We start from the raw sequence: 20,512 nt of genomic DNA on the forward strand, positions 1-20,512 counted from the left end.
ACAGTTTTCACCCGATTTTCACCAAACTTGCTGACAGTGTTTGTGGGTATAATATCTCGTCCAAGTTCGATAACCACCAAATTCGCCCCAGACACTCTTGGATTGTGGCCCTTTAATTACTCGAAAAACTGCGAATTTAGCCTTGTCCGCTCTCTAAATCGAACAGTTTTCATCCGCTCTTCACCAAACTTGCTGACATTGTTTATGGGCATAATATCTCGACCAAGTTCGATAACCACCCAAATCGCCCAATGCTTTCTTGAATTATGGCCCTTGAATTAATCGAAAAACTGCGAATTTAGCCTTGTCCGCTCTCTAAGTCGAACAGTTTTCATCGGATCTTCACCAAACTTGCTGACAATGTTTGTGGGCAAAATATCTCGACCAAGTCCGATAACCAGCCAAATCGCCCCAGGCACTCTTGGATTATGATCCTTTAATTAGGCCAAGTTTGATGACGGGCGTATTTTGTGACAGTCTGGCACTATTGTTTGCCAATGGGGAGTAAATTTTCAGCACTTTCTTACAATTTGATAATACCTAGGCTTTAGCACGACATGTCAGCTTTTTATCTAGGAAAAAATATTTGTACCGGGAAAAACACAATAAGTCGATGCGTGAATGGTGTTGCACATGTAATAGACAAACAGAGTATGCTATCATTTGGCCTGGTAACTTTCCTTTCTTTCAAAGAATCTATTTAATATAGATTTAATCATTATTGTAATCGCTATTGAATTATTTCGAAAATTCAAAGCAAGTGTTTTCATTACGTAAGTTATTACCAGGTTTATTGGTTAGAAATTATCTCTCTTTTCGAAAAGCCATTAATTTCTGTTCTTTACTTCAAAGAAGAAAGGTTTTGCTTGATTGAGGTAGGGACTATAATACTGCCACACACAAAATACAAAACGCTTGAACAGTCGATCCTTGTTATCAACAAGTAACAAGCAACAAGTAAATGACATGTTCAATAGAAGTTCTGCTATCAGTGTTAAACAATGGTTCTGTAAGTTTCTTGTAAAAAATGTATTTTTGCACAAATACACTTATCATCATTTTGTAATAGTTCTATTTAAAGGAAAGGCGGTAGTATAGTAAAACAAACATTTAGCAGGAAAAAGTCACAAAAAGCTAAAAAGGGCAGCAAAAAATATAACTTGAAAAAGTGTACACATTTCAGTGGCAATTGTTATAGTTTGTAACAAAACGTAAAACAAGCACAAATAATCGTAACTGACGCGGAAGGGCAAGAATGATATAAACCTCAATAGCGTTGTGCAAGTAACAGAGAAGATGTATACCTGTGCAAAATTTGCCCTACATACTGAATACCTGTGCAAAACATGTCCCACTGAGTGAATACTTACCATGGTTCTACTTCGTGCAGTGTCAGACTTGTCATTCATTTTGAGGATACAAAAAGTGTCTTGTACTTTAGTGTTCCGTGATACCGTCACATAATTGTTTTACTTTTTCTAAGCATCATAGGGAAAAATTGAAACTCCGAGCTAATCTAATTTCGACCTTTACTTGCCTTCGTTATAAATCATCCTGATGAAGGCCAATTAAGTCGAAGCAGTAGTAATAAATAAAATATACTTGCTATATTTTTTAGTTTTACTACTTTGATACATAATGTATAAATATCACGTTTATATGTTCGATTTCAGTTCAGAATAACAAGTTATAATTTCCAACTGATTTACTAAACGTTTATCATCTTCTTCACCAAGATAACCGGTTATGAGACAGGTAATATTCACCATTTAAAAAATACAAGCTTCTCTTTCTATGTTGTATGTGGCATTTTTAGAAATATTTAGTTGCCAGGAACTGACTTTAGCTTTTCACACTATCTGGATGATATCATTAAATGTTGATTGTTATAGTATTGGGGGGTCACCATTGCCAAGTGGTTAAGGTTTTTGACACTTGCCCCTCATCACTGTTGGTTCGAAACCGTGCTTGAGCTGTAGAACAGTTCGTGTGTGAAAGTCACCCAGCTGTCAGACGGGAGGCTAGTGCATCTACCCAGGTGCCTGCATATGCCTGAAGCAATGCCAGGATGGGCACCTAAGTTCTTCCTCCACCATCACAAGCTGGAAAACACGCCATATGATCTAATTTGTGAAAGCGTGACTTTGATCAAACAAAAACATAGCAAATACTATAATAGTTTTGATTATGTGAAAGGAAAACTGGCTCCGTGGGAATACTGTTATACTACCGTTTTATTTAAATAATTTTGCATTCATCAAACATTAAGTGCAAGTGCAGATGCTGAGATAACATGTTTTGAGGGTTTATAATTTGTTGGATATGTTAGCAGATAGTTGTCAATGTGGGGTTCGTTTTATATTATTCCTGAGGGATCGGGTGGTTTCAGGTAAACGTTTTAGTTTTATGAAAAGTTTTAATATGTATGTTTAACCGTAAATCGACTGACAGTGTTTAATTATATCAAAATAGTACATCTGTGTTTGAGTACTGGGAATTCTGGTTTATCATTGTGCATCAGGTTAAGTTTTAATGTACAGATGAGTTAAAAAATATGCTTTTAATGATTACGTCAATTCCTTATTGTTTTTAGAGGAACAGATGTTGTCACAATTTTTGAGTAATGGATTATTTACATAGCTGTTCAGTACTTGTGATCTCTTAGATTCTGTGGTATTTTCCATTTATATGAAACATTTTGCATGCGACTGCAATCTAAAAATAGTCCAGGTATTCACAATATAGCATTTTAAGAAACAAAATGTTGCCAAAGGCTCTAAATGCGTTTATTCTTCATTACTCAGATAATGACAAGCCATAATTATGAAGGATTGTCTACATTTGAGATACTGAAGAACATAAGCCCGCGACAATGTATCGAAATATACTTACTACTATTATTAAACAATCGCCTGTAATGAAGGAATTCTTACTGCCGGGATAAATAGCGTACGAATATATGAATGAGTGTTATGTGCCGCTTAGAGTCACACCGGCATAATTCAATTAGCTTTCCAGAATTTCCAGTTGGTTTCAAAAACTATTCGCTGAATGAGTACGAAGATTTAATCTTTTCATTAAGTAAGACAGAAGCTGTAACATGTAATGAACTATTTACTCAATCTGTTAAACAGTTTTTCAAATAAGAGTAAAGAATAAACCAATAACGTTTGAAAGAAGTTTAATTAAAGGAAGACAGTCGATGGCAGTAGATGCCTTTATTCTTCAATGTGACGGTTAAAACGATAAGTATTAAGATTGTCTACATCTAAGTCCGTGGCAAGGTATCGGAACATATTTACTGTTACGATTATTCTATAGCCTGAGGCCAAACAGTTCTTATTGCGTTTGAATCCACGAATAAATGTAACGTTCATTATTGTATTGCAGATATTGATGATATGACCTGAGGCTAAAGTCTCGATTACTAGCTTGAAGGTACAGGCTAGAAGCAGCACGCACTAAAACTTGATTTGGGTTGCATTATTTATATGAAAAGTTTTTGGCTAGGAAGCAAAACGTTTATGGCTTTTATACGAATCTTGTTGTCTTTTGATTATTATATACTAGTAATCAAATCCAAAAGATTTTTGGAAGCCAAGAGAGCGTCTTGGATTTTTTTTTCACAAAAAAATACAGAAATCGTCATCTTAAATGTCATTTTTGCATTTTAAATCTTCAAGTATAGGTGAATTAATTTGATTAAATAGAAATTTTCTTAATATTATAAATGATAATTAATACTCAAAAGAATTTCAATTTAATTGTTGCTTTGATAAAATTGACTTATATTATTTAGAAGTAGTAAGTTTATTTCAATTCCAGTAGGCTAGAAGCCCATGAGGACATAAACATGCACAGTATATGACGAACAGTGAAATCAGCATGTACATATATAAAACATTTGTGTATATGTGTCTACATTTTTACATTTGGAGAAGGTTACACACTAATAATAGATTAGCATTAACAGCGAAATCAGCATGTACATATATAAAACATTTGTGTATATGTGTCTACATTTTTACATTTGGAGAAGTTACACACTAATAATAGATTAGCATAACATATATATTCATACATAGTATCTACTAATAATGAACTGAAAAATATTCCAGTCTTATAGACTAAGATATATTCCGGACTTGAGCTGATCCTTAACGAAACGAAACAAAAGGAACAACAGACTGGATAATCGTAAATCTGTTTCAAGAAATAACTACTGCGAAATATACATACATATTTAAATGTCAACAGTATTTCTTTTGGCTGGAATATTTACGGGAAAATGAAATATTGTTACTGATACATATTTACATTTCTTAAAGTAAAAGCATGGTATACATATGCTCCAAATTTTTTTTCACGACTGACTGATTTTCATTATTTAACAAATCTATAAATTTATACATATTTGGTCTTCTACAGAATTTTAATGGGATATATTGTTTCCTCAAATCATTATACAATCTACATTCAAGAACAAAATGAAATTCATCTTCTAATATATTGCAAATATGACATCGACGTTCATTTACAGGAATACTTAATGGTCTAGCCCAACGGCCTGCCTCTATCTGTAGCCTATGAGAAGAAACCCTCAACTGAACGAGTGACTGACAAAATTTGTTAACAGAAAGATATTCCAAGTATGGTTGAAATCTAGATGAGGCTATGTTTCGATAAAAAAAGTGCACGTGAAGAATTTTCTAATCTATCGTGCCAGTTTTGTATAAATTGATCATTTATTCTTTGCTTAACCATGCTTAAGAATAGGTTAGTATTACCTACACTTTGTTGTAACCAGGCATCATAAAAACCTATAGAACATAACAAATTTTTAAGCAGTGAACACCAATTTACCTTATTTGGAGCATTTTCTAAGTCATCTTTTAACATTTTGTACACAAGAGTTACATATTTATTTTCACTTGTACACACAATTTTTGTCCAGTATTTAATAATGTTATAAAAATGTATACATTTAAAACTAATTCTACCCAGTTCACCATATATAAAATCATTCTGTGTAGTTTTCTTAACTCCTAGTAATTTCTTACAAAATTGTAAATGCACTCTTTCAATGGATAGATCTTTTGAAAAGCCACATACTTCACTGCAATAATTCAAAATAGGCGCGACTAATTTGTCAAATAACTCTAGCTTATTCTTTGGAGATATATAAGTAAATTTATAAAGATATTTGTTTAACTTAAATACTGCTTTCTGAGCTTGCCAAGCCAAAGTGCTTTGAGCAGTGCTCAATGAACCACCACACGTAAAAACGATGCCTTAGAATATAAGAGGTATACAACGTAGTCGTAATTTTCAAAATCTAACAAAAAATCTGCACAAGAAGATTTTGAACAGAAGCAAATTGCCGGTATATTTTCAAGGTCAAATTTTACGAAGATGGAGTACTCTTTTATTGAAACAATGAATTTGTAGACATTATGAAATCAAAAGAAGTACCTATATTCACATTTGCCAAATTCGCTATTTCAAGCTGAGTTGCTTTGGTTAGTTGAATGTGCTGAATTTCTAGGGCTCTGTGTTGTATATCTTACCTTGATAGCATGGAACATATACTTGCTTAGTGGTAAAACTGACCATTTGTTAATATAGACGAACATTTGGTAGAGATAAAGTGGTCTGTGTTCAAGAGCTTGTTATTAGTTTGCTTAGTTGAAATCTAAGCTTCGAAAAGATCTTTATATAGATTTTAGTGCTTTGTGTGGCAGCCGTAACTCTCCCTGTTGGTGCACTCAGTATTGTTATATTTTCTGGCCGTTTGGAACAGCTGCAACGATTTATTGCACACTTAAAACTACAGCTAAGTTGGCTAGGGCGGTAGCTTAAATTCCTCTACAGTCCATGAACAGGCCCAATCAAACCTGGCTTGCAACATGTTTGTTCGACCTGTGGTATTCGCTTGTTCTAATTGCAAATAGATTTACAAATCTATGTTTTTTGTTTCTAACAGTAAAATTAGGTGCTCCCAGTGTGTTTCTGACCTTCCAAAAGACTGCTTCCAGCTGTGTTCCATTATTTGTTCGTTTCGGTTTGTTGTGTATTTGTGCAACTAGATGCCTACTGTCCTGTAGGGTACAAGTTTATCATATATATATATATATATATATATATATATATATATATATATATATATATATATATATATATAAGGAAACTGTGTTCGTGGAGAGTGAAGTTTCCTGTTAGGGCTTTATCCATGCTCATTATATTCTTTTGAATGTATGGTAACAATTCAATCTGTGAAGCTTTTTGATGGTTGTGAGAAAATGATCTTCTGAAGTACCGAAGGAAGAGAAAAAGAGAAAACTGATCTAACGCACAGACGAATAGGAGCCGTAGCTCCGGCTCCTATTTACGCACTAGATAGCACTAGAAGATAAATTCATGTAGACATCAACAGATGCAATAGACCTTGCTGTATTGAATCCATATTTACCTGGTGTTTACGTATTCATCAGTCTTGGCTACATCATATGTTGCATACATCTGCAATCTCCGTTGGTGGAACAGTAACTGTTGTTCAAAAAAGGTATAAATTGTTTTCTCCGTGAATCATTAAACTGTCTGCTTTGAGCCTTGAACTCTAAGCATTTCTGAATTTTTACAATGATGACAACTACGTTTATAGATTGCTCAGTGGGTATCGCATAGGTCGTCGAGCCGAATTTCTGAATTACAACAATTCGTAAAAACTTTCATTTCAGCCACACGATATAGTGCGCCATGTTGCAGTTAAACGTTCAATCCAGCTGTTTTTGTTTCATCGTGATCGATTTTTCCCTTTCACAACTATTTGAATTCGTTCGGCATTATAGAGAAATGAACAGATATTACGTCATAGCACGTTTCGTGATAGGATTTACGTTCAGAAGCATAGCGAGGGCGTGAAGGGTGTTTTGCAATTCGTTTTACTTAATCGAATAGAATTGCTTGGTTGTGTTTTGCCTCATCGTTTATTAGCATGTTATTGAATTAGCTTGGTGACAACCAGTTAACGCCACACTGTACACTAGTTGAGCTAATATATCTGTATAGTCTGAGAGAAATTTTCAAACAGATTATCGTTTCAAGGAACCATAAGCTATTACAATATCGAAAAAAAAAGAACTGTACTCAATTCTCGTACACGTTCGCAAACATTGTTAATAATGATAATATTTGCTAATGATAGTTGTAGTTGTATTTTTTCGCATTAAGTATCTTTAATTAAACAATAGAATGTATTGTTATATCTCTTCATAATAGATAGTGGGAACATAATGGTTATTTGTAGGTACGTTAATAAAGGAAACATACCATTATATGTCGTATACGATAAGGCCTCTATGCCTCTTGTTATAATAATATGCATTTTAACTTCAAATATTCCTTGGTAACAGAGATTAATAACAACATCATCATGATTATAAACAATGATTAGCATGCATGTTAAACTATTTAGCGATTATCACTTAGGTGTTTGAGTTTTTGTCTAGTTATAATCTGGTGTTATTTAATGGCCTATTATTCCAAGATAGTGCAATTAAGTCTGTATATCATATATTGAGATCTCTACTTTTATCCACCGCCGATGAAATCGGGAGGCGGGTATTGAAATGGCGTTGTCCGCCCGTCATTCCGTCAGTCCGTCCGTCCGCAGCCATTTCTCAGTAACTACCTGGTAGAATTTCATGAAACTTAAAATAAACATGAACCAACATACTGCGATGATGCCCGTCAATTTTGTTTTTGGATTGGTCAATTTCCCTTGGAGTTATTGCCCTTGATTTAATGAAAAGTGTCCGTCCGCAGCCATTTCTCAGTAACTAGCAGATAAATTTCATCAGACTTGAAATAGTCAAGAACCAAGATACTTCGATGATGCCCTTCAAGTTTTTTTTTTTGATTTCCCTTAGAGTTATTGCGCTTGATTTTATGAAAAATGCACAAAAATTTCCGTCCGCAGCCATTTCTCAGTAACTTGCAGGTAGAATTTCATCAAACTTGAAGTAAACATGAGCCAACATACTGCAATGATGCCCGTCAAGTTTGTTTTTTTTTTGGATTGGTCAATTTCCCTTAGAGTTATTGCCCTTGATTTAATGAAAAATACACGTATGCAGCCATTTCTCAGTAACAAGTTTGTAGAATTTCTTGAAACTTGAAATAAATATGAACCAACATACTTTGATGATGCCCGTCATTTTCTTTTATTATTGGTCCATTTTCCATACAGTAATTGCCCCCTTTAATTGTTCAAAAATCCACAGATTTGTACGTAACACAATTGGAAGAATTTCATTAAACTTCTTTAATTCTTTTCCATGAACATTTATTATAAACATGTGAAGTTGCCACCTTGCCTTGGTCACACCCCCCCCCCCCCCCCCCCCCCCCCCCCCCACTCCCACGAAATTTCTGTTTCATTCCTTTTTTGTTTCTTTTTTTTTTAAACCTTCCATGAATATTTATCAACATGCAAAGTACCATTCTCTCACCTCACTCCTTCACCCAGTCATGCTCATCACCCCGATCATGCATCCCCCGCTCATTTTTTCCCCATTTTTAATTTTCCATCAATATTTATAATCAACATGTAAAGTTTTATACCCTCACCCTCACCCTCTTAACTTTTTGCTGGATATATTTTTTGCCGTTCCTCATCACAGACCTTTCGGCGGGGGATACCAATTCATCGAATTTGCTTGTTGTTTGAGATATTACAAATGGGATAACATATTCTGTAAACATTGGTAGTAGTACTCTACACTGGAAATTTCTGAGATGCTCTTCAGTGTCTCCCACCTAACTAGTTCTTCCCAGGAAAGACGGCTTCGCATGTATCGGTGCTATACACTGGACACGTTAAACAACCAGACTGTCTATTCGCAAAGAGCTAGGCTAAGTTAGCCGGACAGGCCTGAATCTAAAAAGGATTTCTCTCTATCTAGGGGCTTTATATCACTCTGTTCCTCTGGTCACATCGCTCTGTGTCTGTACTAGCAGAGGATGAATTTCGGGCCCTGTGTGACTGCGTTTGCTATGTGTAAAGCGCCCTTGAATGTGTTTATCATGAAAATGGCGCTATATAAATCTGGTATAATATAATTAAGAAATAATATAAAGTCGTTCTTATGCGAATATTAAATCACTCGTGCTACGCACTGATAAAATGTAGGGACATATTTATTATTTCGATTCTAACCACGCAAATTCTGCGCATTTTACAGCACTACATTTTAGCTCGATATGTCATTCGGCTGACCATATACTATTATAAAAACCTCCCACGAATGGAAAGCGTTGCATAAAACGGAATTTTCCGATATTCAGTAAAGTATTAAGCAGTTACTGCTGTGAAAATGCTATTTTCAATAATATCTAAGGTCAGATATAGAAATCAGATGTAAATACTTTATTCAAAGTTTATATATGCAGTTTCTAAAAATAGTACACGTCACCTACATGATGGCACTGAAACATACACGCCAGAACATTGCGGCATATAAACAGGTAAACACTTGAGTCTGGAAGATTGGAACATGAATTTTAATTTTATTTTAGTAATGTCAAAGTAGAATCTAGTTGACATTTGTGGTGCTCACAGCGCAGAAATTGTAACTACGTAAACGACCAGATATAGATGCACTGATGTTGAAGTTGAAACTTACCGGGCTGGAACATTTTCTTACGGTAAAAATATAAATAAATAAATTCATCAGTTAGAAATTGTTTGTTCAGAAAATTTGATGTACTTTTTATTACTACTGCTTAGCACTGAAAAAGTCGAGTATTTAGTCGGCGTTATCATATAACGGAAGCAGAATAGAATTACAATCGTAGGGTGGAATGGAACAGCTATATTTTATCGTAGATTCATGTATAGGCGATTTCGCTATATGTTTATATAGCAACTGCTGCGGATCGTGTTAGAATATATAATAATATATAGTTTACAATAAAAATACAAGCTCCGTAGAACTACTGAGAGAAAAAAACACATTGTTGTTAGGAGTATTTTGATTTTAATTGCAGATGCTAGAGGTGATATGTTTTGTAAAGAGCTTGATTATTTGTTAGTTCAGTACTACGTGAATGGTATTATTTTAAATTAGAAGATGTAAGTATTGTACAGAGTATTTAATGTCTGGAAACATTTTTTGCTCGGCCAATTATGCAAATATTAACAAAAATTTCAAGTAAATTCAAAAATATTGTTAAAGGTAACCTTTAAAACCAAGACTAATTTTGAGAATGAAACTGTCCTACATTTTCACCATATATATATATATATCAATACTGTCGTCCTTTTAAGATGGAAACTAACATTGATTTACATAAGATTAAACATTGGAGAACAAATTATCTTCTAAAGTTCTATTTATTTTAAACTTGATGCCTTTGAATTACAGTAGTTGAACCAAAGGTCATCTGCACCTGAATTTTAAATATTACACGAGGAGTTGTATTAAATCGAACTGTGAAAATGTTTTACTGTTGGATTTCTTATATGAAATGTAATATGCCATATGCTCTATTAGTCGCAAAGATGTATAGTAATTAAGATATAAAATTCGGATCCTTCTCGTATTTTGATTACACAAAACAACTTAATACGTCATTATATGACATTTTCTAACATGACACGATTGGATTGTCATTTATACAAAGAACAAGGTCAAGGACTGGTAAGGGAGTATTATGACGTCAATTAGGCCACCAAATTGCCGAATTACGGGGCTATTCAAAAATAACGTAGACTTTCTCCCTAGCTTTTATAACTTTATTGAAGCAAAAGAAAGAAATACACAGTCATGATTCACAATCTTTTTACTAATTTCGCTGCAAATTTTACGTGATTGTGATCATACAGCCAGAAGTTATACCTCCTCTAAAACAGTCACTTACAAGAACCCGGCGCACGGTGATCATATTTCAATGACGTACACGGCGTCGTGCTTTCAATTAAATTTACATTAATTTATTTGTAAGTTTCTTATATCAATTTTGATTAACAATAACTTAGTAATAATAAGTTAGGTTTTTTTTTAGAATACTGGAAACAACATCTTATATAAGGTGTGCGCCATGAGTAGTTGGTCTTTATTTAAAGCGTTATAGGTTTATGTTAACGTTTAGTATTCATTCTCGAACTCCGTCGTCTTTGGCAATTCTGGGCCATATTTTCGAATCGTTTGTACAACATGAAGACCAAGACACAAATGAGCGAACATTTTTGTTGTGGTGTCTTCTTCATTAGTTTATAACTTTTAGTCGGTGTTCGCCAAAAACCCTACATAACTTAACAACTGTACTATTATCTATGCAAGCATATGACGGCATAACATACGTTATAAAAAACAGTATTCACTTAGTTTAGACGTTATTTTCTTCCGCGTCCGAATGACGTATGTCGCCTAGACGTGTAGTAGCACTTTGGCATATTTTCAGAAGAACAAGTGGACATCAGAGGTCGAATTCAAATACTGACAGATGAAAAAGCGATTGCGCCGGGTATGCATAACTATCGCAATTAACAAATTCTACGTGTTTCGCCGTTTAAGAAAAATGTTACAAAAATTATATGACCGAATTACACAAAGATTGCGAATTACAATCATATATTTTACATTGCACTATACACACTTTTGAACAATCTTTTTACGTCCGGTTCATAACTACTATTATAAGGAAAATCAAGCAAAGTTTTATTTTGGTTTATTTTCTAATTTACCATGGTTCATCGTTCAGGTGCTAACGCCCTCGTGTTTCATTCCTTCGCATCTGAAACCTGAACCGTGATAAATCAGGCGACAAACCACGCGAAGGCCTTGATTATTTGATGAATATTACCTTGCATAATCTTTTGTTTTTCATTTTTAAATAAATGGCTTTAAAAGATCACACATATATTTTGCACTTTAAAACTCTGACATCCAGACTTCATTATTTTCATATTACTGGACTGATTTGGCAAGACATACGTCTGATAATCCTTTGAATATATGCGTTCCTATTATAGGGTTGCACTTTTCTATTTAGAGTTATTTAATGTAAGGCAATTTGAGGTTGAATATTTTTGTCGCAGGAAGAGAAACTAACTACAGAAATAGTTTCCTTGTAGGAGGCTAAATATCAAGATCTTACAGTCTGTTTTCGTCGGTTTCATTGATCAGACGTCGTTATCAATAAACCATTTTCAAAACATGATTATGCATTTCTTAGCTATCCTAATTTCAAAAGGTATAATATTTCAATGACTTTGAATCTGGTTTATTATTGTATATTAATCATCGCAAAGAAAATGTAGCTAGTGATTGCTTTCGACAGGTACAAACTGACCTTGACCTTTCTTTAAGCCATTTTCACGAATTAATAAATGTCAGGCGATACTTAAGTTAATACTTTAAAGTATAAAGTAGATATACAAGCTGAAACAATATTAAGAACGTCCAAACACAATCTCATAAAGTAAGAATTCAAACCTTGTCTAGAGTAATGCTTGTGTTGATACTTTTTATTAGTAAATTTTTTCTTGTGACAAACTTGTTTTAATGCTGTTAATAGATATTCGTTGATCTGACTTCTCGAACACGACTCCCATCCATAGCTTTATTAAATAAATTGATTCAGTTTCAAATTAGTTTTAAATACACAACAATTTTTAGATAAATTGATCTTTAAAGCATCAATTTGTTAATGAAAACTACGGTCATACGAATTAGTCATTTATTTATTGGTTTTTAAGATAATGGTTGACGTCCTCTAAAAACTATTTGCAATTGAAATTAACAAAAATATGTTAACATTGAGGTGACAATTATGTGAATCTAACTCATGTTGTTCATGTTCATGATTATAAAAAAGATATGAAAAGTTTGTCCTTGCAAAATCTACGCTCGTGACATAAATGGTTTATTTATCCTTATTCAAATAGATGAAATAATCACAGATTGATTACACGTACGAAATATGCAAGTAATAGACAATCATGTACCAAAACACTATGAAACTTACAATATTTCTCTTGTATCCTTGAAAATACTTTCCGCTTGCAAGGATGCAACATTTCTATCAAAAAAACATCTAGGAGGTTAGCTAGCGAAGTATCTTATTATATAATAACATAATGATATTTGTTACTCCGATTATGAACTAAATAAAGTACGATGATTTGAATTTGCTTTGCTTAAATGTAGGGTCATATAAGATCATAGTATTGTTCGTCTACTTGGAAATTCCATATGCCTTGTAGTACACCTTAAGTCTGACTATATCAAATATAAAATACACACGTCTGCAACAACGGTTATAAATGTTGCAAGAGCTATAACTATTTTGTCATTATAAATGTCATTCCTAATGATTAATAAACTATCTGCTATAAGTGTTTCTGTATAACCTTATTACGACAAGAAGCTCGAGGAGTGCTTCCTGGTTGACTAATCAGCCGTCGAAGCGAATACGTATGTTTTGTTCGTCATTTTGGGCGCAATAAAACAGTTCTAACACCATAGCAGGTTTCATGATAGAATTGTAAGTCCATAAGCATTTTGCAACTATTTTCATTCTTAACTGATTTAAAGCTGTCAAGGATCCAATGTTAAATGTCTATGTATTAACATTGGTTCGCCAGATGGAACACATATTTCCCTCCAAATAATATTGAAATTTCCAACTGTAATTAATTACTGTTGCACTGAAGTGATTTCACTTCAAAATGACTTTGACGTTTAAAACACAATTTAGGGTCACGCTGTTCCGAATGACATGGTCGATACTTGGTCTTATTTTCATATTAATCAGTACATCTCTACTTTTAAAGTTTATTAAAAGTAGTTTTAGTTATTGTTTAATAATTGTTTGTCAATAAAAAATCTTATTTAGTCAGCTGATCACTCTGTTCAAATCTGTATTTTGCATTTCAATTTAATGTCGTCTTATTCATTAATGAACGCGTGAAGAGACATTTTAGTCAACAGCTGTAAAAATAGATGCATTGAAATAGCGATGAATAATATAAACATCATCTTTTGCCTCGCCGTTACATAGTTTTGTTTCTGAAGTACACTGAAAAGGTTCATGTGATGCTTGGGATTTTGAAACATGTCATCCGCGAAAAAAACGACATACGAATGATGAAAAAGTTACTATTATTTATCAGATATATGACGCTTGTGTTTTTATACGGTATTAAATGTGAAATACACCTGCAATTACCGTGACATGCTGAACCCGGAACATTTTCATATAAACCGCAACAAGCTCAATATGACCATAAGATTTTGTCTTGATTTAATACCGATTGTTGGTTTCCAGTATTCCAATACGGCGTATTTGTTCTAAGGAAACGTTTCTATATAAATATAATGTATAAATTCCTAAAATGGACTGGTCCATCTTCCAATTCTGGCAGTTATTAATTGAAGGGGTGCTCATTCAAATTTACTGACCGAATAGCGAAAAGTGCAGACCACGATCAGCTGTCTGCACTGGTCGCAAAGACAAAAATGCTTGCCGTCATCATTATAGCACTTAAGTTATATATATTATTTACATAATTATATGTTCTTTCTAAAATGAACTACTAAGAGTAAATGCCTGGGGACTGATACAGTGCCATCACCACCAACTTGTACCAAAAGTAATCAAAATAAACTCATGTTTATCATTATTTCATAGGGCTAAATAGCTCTGAATGAATAAAAAAAATGTTTTTAGTAAAATAGATGAATTATTTCTACTTTAGCCATCAAAGTGCAAATATAATTAATTCCTTGTATGTATATATGCATTCTGTGTAATTAGCTTGTTATATTTCTGAAAGCTGCAGGAGCATAATGTCTCAAACTGTGATACACCAATGATTAACAATAATATTGGAAATGAATTTTTTAAAAAAGGAACGTTTCTGTCACGATTGTTTGAAGGTGAAGGTTAGCAAATCAGCGTCTTAGCCTTACCCTGCTAAATTTCTATAATGAATCTGTCCATCTTTCAGTTTGGACAGTACCATTAACTGTTAAAAGGGGGTGCTTACCAAAAAGGTACTGACTGAATGGCGAATAGTGCAGATCATGATCAGACTGTACGGATTTGCAGCCTGATCATGATCTACGCTGGTCGCAAAGGCAGAATCAAACGTGTCCAGCATGGCACGGTAAGTGCTAAAGAACAACATTCAAACTAAATAGATGTTATGTAGACACAAACAGGAGCCGTTGCTGTTATATATTTGTTATTGTGAATTACGCGCTAGATTTAATAGGACAATATATACTAATTTTGCTTTAAATGGATAAATATAAATCATTTGATTGGTTGTTTCAGATCTTCCATTTACCTCGTGGTAAACATCATTTGTGATTATATCAAATGTCAACTTCACACGTCTGCAATTACAGCTGTGTTACAACATCAAGACAAAATAATTCTTATTGTAAATGTCATTGTACTGAACAAGTTACGAAAGTGTCTGATGTGTCGCCTTATTACACTAACTTAGACAGATTACACACGCTCGAGGACTGCCTCTCTGGGATCTAAGCAGTCGTTGCATGAATTCCAGAATTGGCAGTGTCTGTCCATGATTACACCTCCGTAGTTTAAGATTGTATAATGCATCTTTCAATACAATTTTAGACTCACCATTTGGGGACAATGAGCAATTTGATATTCTTAGCAAATCGGTGTCTAAATGCATTTATTTGCACTCTTCTTGAAATTTAATAATTTTATTAACTGCCGTGGTAATTTTGTACTTCAGCAGAAATTATAATTTAATGGACTGGAAATATAACGATAATGACTTAATCCTACTGTGTGACTATTTTAATATCTATTTCATCAGAGACATAAAGATGCACTTCTCGAACAAGCATCTAAAATAAATAAAAAAATGTTAAACGTTTGAATCTCGAAATTCATACATAAGTTTTTTGTGTATGAGACGTAACATCATTCAGAAGAGGTGGTAGTAGCGTCTAAATATCTCTAGTAACGTCAATTTTATGATCCAAGAACATTTTTGAAAATTAGTATGTTGTTTTTATTCTAAGATGCCCTGAATGTCAAACACACCTTCAGTATTTAAAGTCATTTTGACATAGTCTACAATGTTGTAGTGTGCAATAAATTAAGTTCAATTCAAAAGACAACTCAGTTAGAACCATTTTCTCCCCAATGAACCCAAAATTTACAAAGATATTTTAAGATTTCAAATGTTTCTGTAACCACCCTTAAAATTCTTCGGCACGATATGTAGCATGTATGGAATATATATATATTCAAAGAGGAATTACGAAAACAATCATATTGTAAAACAAATGTCATAATCATTGCCATAAACTGTATATTGATATTAATATGTAAGTGTTTCGGCTAATTGAAAGATGTGCAGGTAGTTATAAGTATGTCTTAGTTTCCTATTAATGTTGTTCAGTTATATCAAGTTGTAGGTTCTGTTTACAATATAGTAGCGAAACATTGTAGAAATGTTGTGATATAATTATACTTATTTATCTTAAAACATGAAATATAACCATTGTGTTTAGATAAGCAGGCACTTACAGTGTATACAGACTTAAGTGCAGATGTTAATGATAAATTGCTACTTCAGAAGAAATTGTTAATTTGTTGGATGCTTTCTGATAGTTCTCAATTTAGAAAACATGTTTGCAGTTATTTCGTATATATGAACCGCGTAAAATTTAGTAGGTTAAGAACCTTCCAGACAGCTGACAAGAATCGTAACTCGCTGATATCTCCGCAATCAGATCGTTGGTTTATGTGTGTTGGGGTATTCTGGCTTCTTACTGTATGAAATGGTTATGGTTTCAATTAATTTAAAACTGGTTTATTTACTTTTGGTTAGAGACAGATATCTTAACAATTTCAAAAAATGTTAGACGCGTTTTCTATGTAACATAAGAACAACACGGATACAGGTCTTGTCAATTTCTGTTAATTGCAACGGTCAGTCAACTGCTAACCGCTTATGTGCAACACTTTCTATATTTATCCAATCAAAGGCACATCAAAAATGTTTGTTCAATGCCTGTCTCTCGAAGTCGTATTGAATTTCCTACCATAAGTAATCATTGTCATACTGAAGTGATTTAATGACGTTTAAAACACTATTAAGGGTCATGTTCTGCCAACACGATATGGCCTATTCTTAACTCTATAACCTAAGGATTATTTGTATTCAAATGAATTTGTAAAGTTATTCATTCAGTCAAAGTTTTTAAAATAATGCTGTGATTTTATGTATTACTAAGTCTTGTTGATTGTTTGGCAGGTTAACACTGCGTAGCTAACAGATAACATTAAGGTCCAGTTTCAATTTCATGTCGTCTTCCTTAATAACAATTATGCAATAATGATATATTTCAGAAGTGCAAGAATCACAGGTTTCCTATTAAAATACATTATCTGCGTCAGATGTCAGGTGAGTGATTTACAAACATCATTTCACCCCATGTTATTCATCATTACTCTTAAATCACAATGTGATCATGAAATTATAAAATATGGGTTGCTTATGATAAAGGAATCTGTTTTCTAAGTGATTAATAATTCGATGACTTGGATGCTCTTTTTATTATAACGAATGAATTATGTCTACTTTATTCTTCAAAGAAAATTAATTCACTGGTTTATGTGCTGACTTACCTATGTTCTCAGAGCTGCAGTAGCATTACTCCTTGCATCAGCAGTTTTATAAAAATTGCAGAACAAGTAGGTTGTATACAAAAAATAACTTGTATCTTATTTAATATCTAACACCGTTTATTAGAGTCTATAGTTAGTACATCTAATTAAAGAATGTTTCTGTAGCGTTTAAGTGTTATGTTCTGATTAGAGACTAATTTTATTATAATTGCAAGTTAAGAAACAAGGGTATAAATAATTTAGATTTTTCCACATAATACATTAGATATGACACAAATTGTATTAATATAAAAAAAAAATGTATAAATATCCTTCAGTTAAAATTCCTAAACATTCGTTAACGGCATTTGAATATATACAATTTCAATATTTATGAAGTCGTGTAGTCTGCCTTGTTAAGCCGTGAAACCCACACTTTTGATTCATACATGTAGCGTAACGGCCGAATTAAAAAAAAAAATGGCGATAACTTTCTCATTTCTGAACGCTGATACAATTGTGATCACTCATTTTCTTATTTAGATCATTTCCTTTGTTCGATATTTTTGTTTTCAACATCTTTAGTGTCTAGAGCAAAACCAGGAAGTAACTGAAAATTAAGTGTTGAAAAAGGTTTTTACGGAATAGTTGGAAATATTTTTTTCTGGTGTTGTTGCACGTGTAAACCCTGCCTTACAACCCCATGGATTTATTTATGCATTATGAGGCAGGGTTCACACATGCATGAACACCGGAAAAATAATTTAATCTTGTAATAATTGACATAATCACAAATAGGGATTTCTCACAGCCCTACCACAAACAATTCGAAGTTTAGAGAAAGTTAGTTTGAAGTTCTCATTAAATTCCGGAAGAAAATATAAAAGTAAAAACACTGATTGTAAACATGATATAAAAAACAGCAGACGATATAGCGCGGCCTTATCGTACAAAGGTTGAACCGATATAATGAAAAACACAAATGTTACACATTGTAAATAAAAAACGCAGACGGCTAGTGTGGGTATCGATATCATTGAAGCAGCGCAAATGTATACAGCGCTAACTGTTCACTTAAGAAATAAAATGTAGCGAAACTCTCCTCATATTGTGACGGGTTAACTTTCCGACACTTGCTGTGCTTTATATTTCTTTACTTAACCATGGTAATGATTCTATTTTCACTCATTTTGTTTTCGGATATTGGATTTCGGTTGTAAACAAACAAACAAACAGCGAGGGTGATCAACTGTCGCTATAAATCTCTCGTTTTATTTTGTGCGTTTTATTTATATTTTTGTGGTTAACTTTAAAAAGAAAAACAGACGGATTATTGTATTGGCAATTTTTAAACAATAACAGTGTTGGATTAAGTGTGTTTGTGTGTGTGTCAGAATACAAGATGATCACATCAACGTATTTGTAGGTAGGTGACCGTATAATCCAATTATTTTGTAGATTTATGAAACGTACAAGGCTAAAATATACAAAAATATTAAGCTAACGTATATAAGGCTAAAATTTATAAAAACATATTCAATAAAACTCTGCTATTCTGAATATAGTTCACTTTCACATGTAAAATTTATAATACATATTCTATAAAACTTGAATACAATTTAATTTCACATAAAAATTTATGATACAAATTCAGTAAAACTCTGCGGTTCTGAAAACAATTTACATTCACATATAAAATCACACTAATTATGCAAGACTTGATTCTAAAAACTGGGGCATGGGAAAATAATTGTTATGTCGAATTTCTATGCTTGAAATGTTTGTGCCAGAGAGGAAACAGTTGTTAGGTCAATTATAAATTCAAAAATACATGTGTTCAACTGTCAGTGTTAATACAACAGAAAAATATTTTGCTCTCTCTCTCTCTCTCTCTCTCTCTCTCTCTCTCTCTCTCTCTCAATTTCCCAATTTTAGTCTGGCAAAAGAAAACTTCACACAAAAGCAACATAATTCTAAGCACTTATTGATAATGACCGCATTTTTTACTTTCAACGGTAAGGTATGAGTAGGTACACACGAATCAATATCCATGATAAGTTTACATACCTGAGCGAAAAGTCCGACGGAAGAAAAGTATTAAGTAAACATTTAAGGAAATAGTCAATGTGGTAAAACGCATTTTGAATACATACTTTACTTTAATGTTCATGATTATGATAATTAATTAATCAATTCGAATGCATGTGATAATATATACAAATTTGCTTAATTCATGTACTATTGAAACTTCTGTTTTTTCTCACATAAAATGAATGAGCACATAGGTTACAAGTAATGTAAACCTATATATACCATTTTCCAGTCCTGAAACTCTTATGGTGAAACTATTCTTGCTGAATATCTATGAACGGGCTGTTTAATATTCATTTGTTGATCCCTTTTCGGTAGATTGTACTTACAAACAATGTAAACATGCAAATGAGAAAGTATTGATCAAATCAGCGTAATCAGTAGAGAAACAGCTGTATTCTAATCAGCATTTTATTAACAAAGACATTCTTTCCATTGACGTGCATTGAAAAATACACAAACAAGCAATGGGATGTAGAATGAAGAAAAAATATTCATGTGGAAAGAATGATATTAGAGAAGCTAATTCTTCAAGGACACGAATTAGGATGTATCAGTAGCTGTTTAATCAAGCCATAAAGCTATGATATCACATTAGTTTAGAATTAAAAAAATGTGTCAGTACTGGCCAAGATACCCGTTTGGTGTATTGTGCAAAAAGTCACGCCGAGAATATTTTTTTACGATGCTGTTAGTAAATATTCCTCAGTCTTGCATCAAATTCTAAGTTATCAATATCAATATTGTTGTCCTACTC

General features: G+C 33.0%; 1 protein-coding gene across 2 annotated transcripts in view; it reads left to right on the top strand.

Annotated features, from left to right (window-relative positions):
* Nucleotides 1–20,512, top strand: part of LOC123547620 (histamine H2 receptor-like) — a 315,142-nt gene that overhangs the window by 198,714 nt on the left and 95,916 nt on the right. The window contains exon 1 of one of the 2 annotated variants that reach the window (XM_053551929.1): nt 18,668–19,090. The exons of the other annotated variant lie outside the window; for it this stretch is intronic. The gene's annotated coding sequence lies outside the window, so the exon portion shown is untranslated. Of the gene's footprint in view, nt 1–18,667; nt 19,091–20,512 lie in introns of those variants that run through there. 2 annotated transcript variants of the gene reach the window in all.

The sequence above is a fragment of the Mercenaria mercenaria genome, chromosome 9 (genome assembly GCF_021730395.1).
Source record: "Mercenaria mercenaria strain notata chromosome 9, MADL_Memer_1, whole genome shotgun sequence".
Taxonomy (NCBI): domain Eukaryota; kingdom Metazoa; phylum Mollusca; class Bivalvia; order Venerida; family Veneridae; genus Mercenaria; species Mercenaria mercenaria.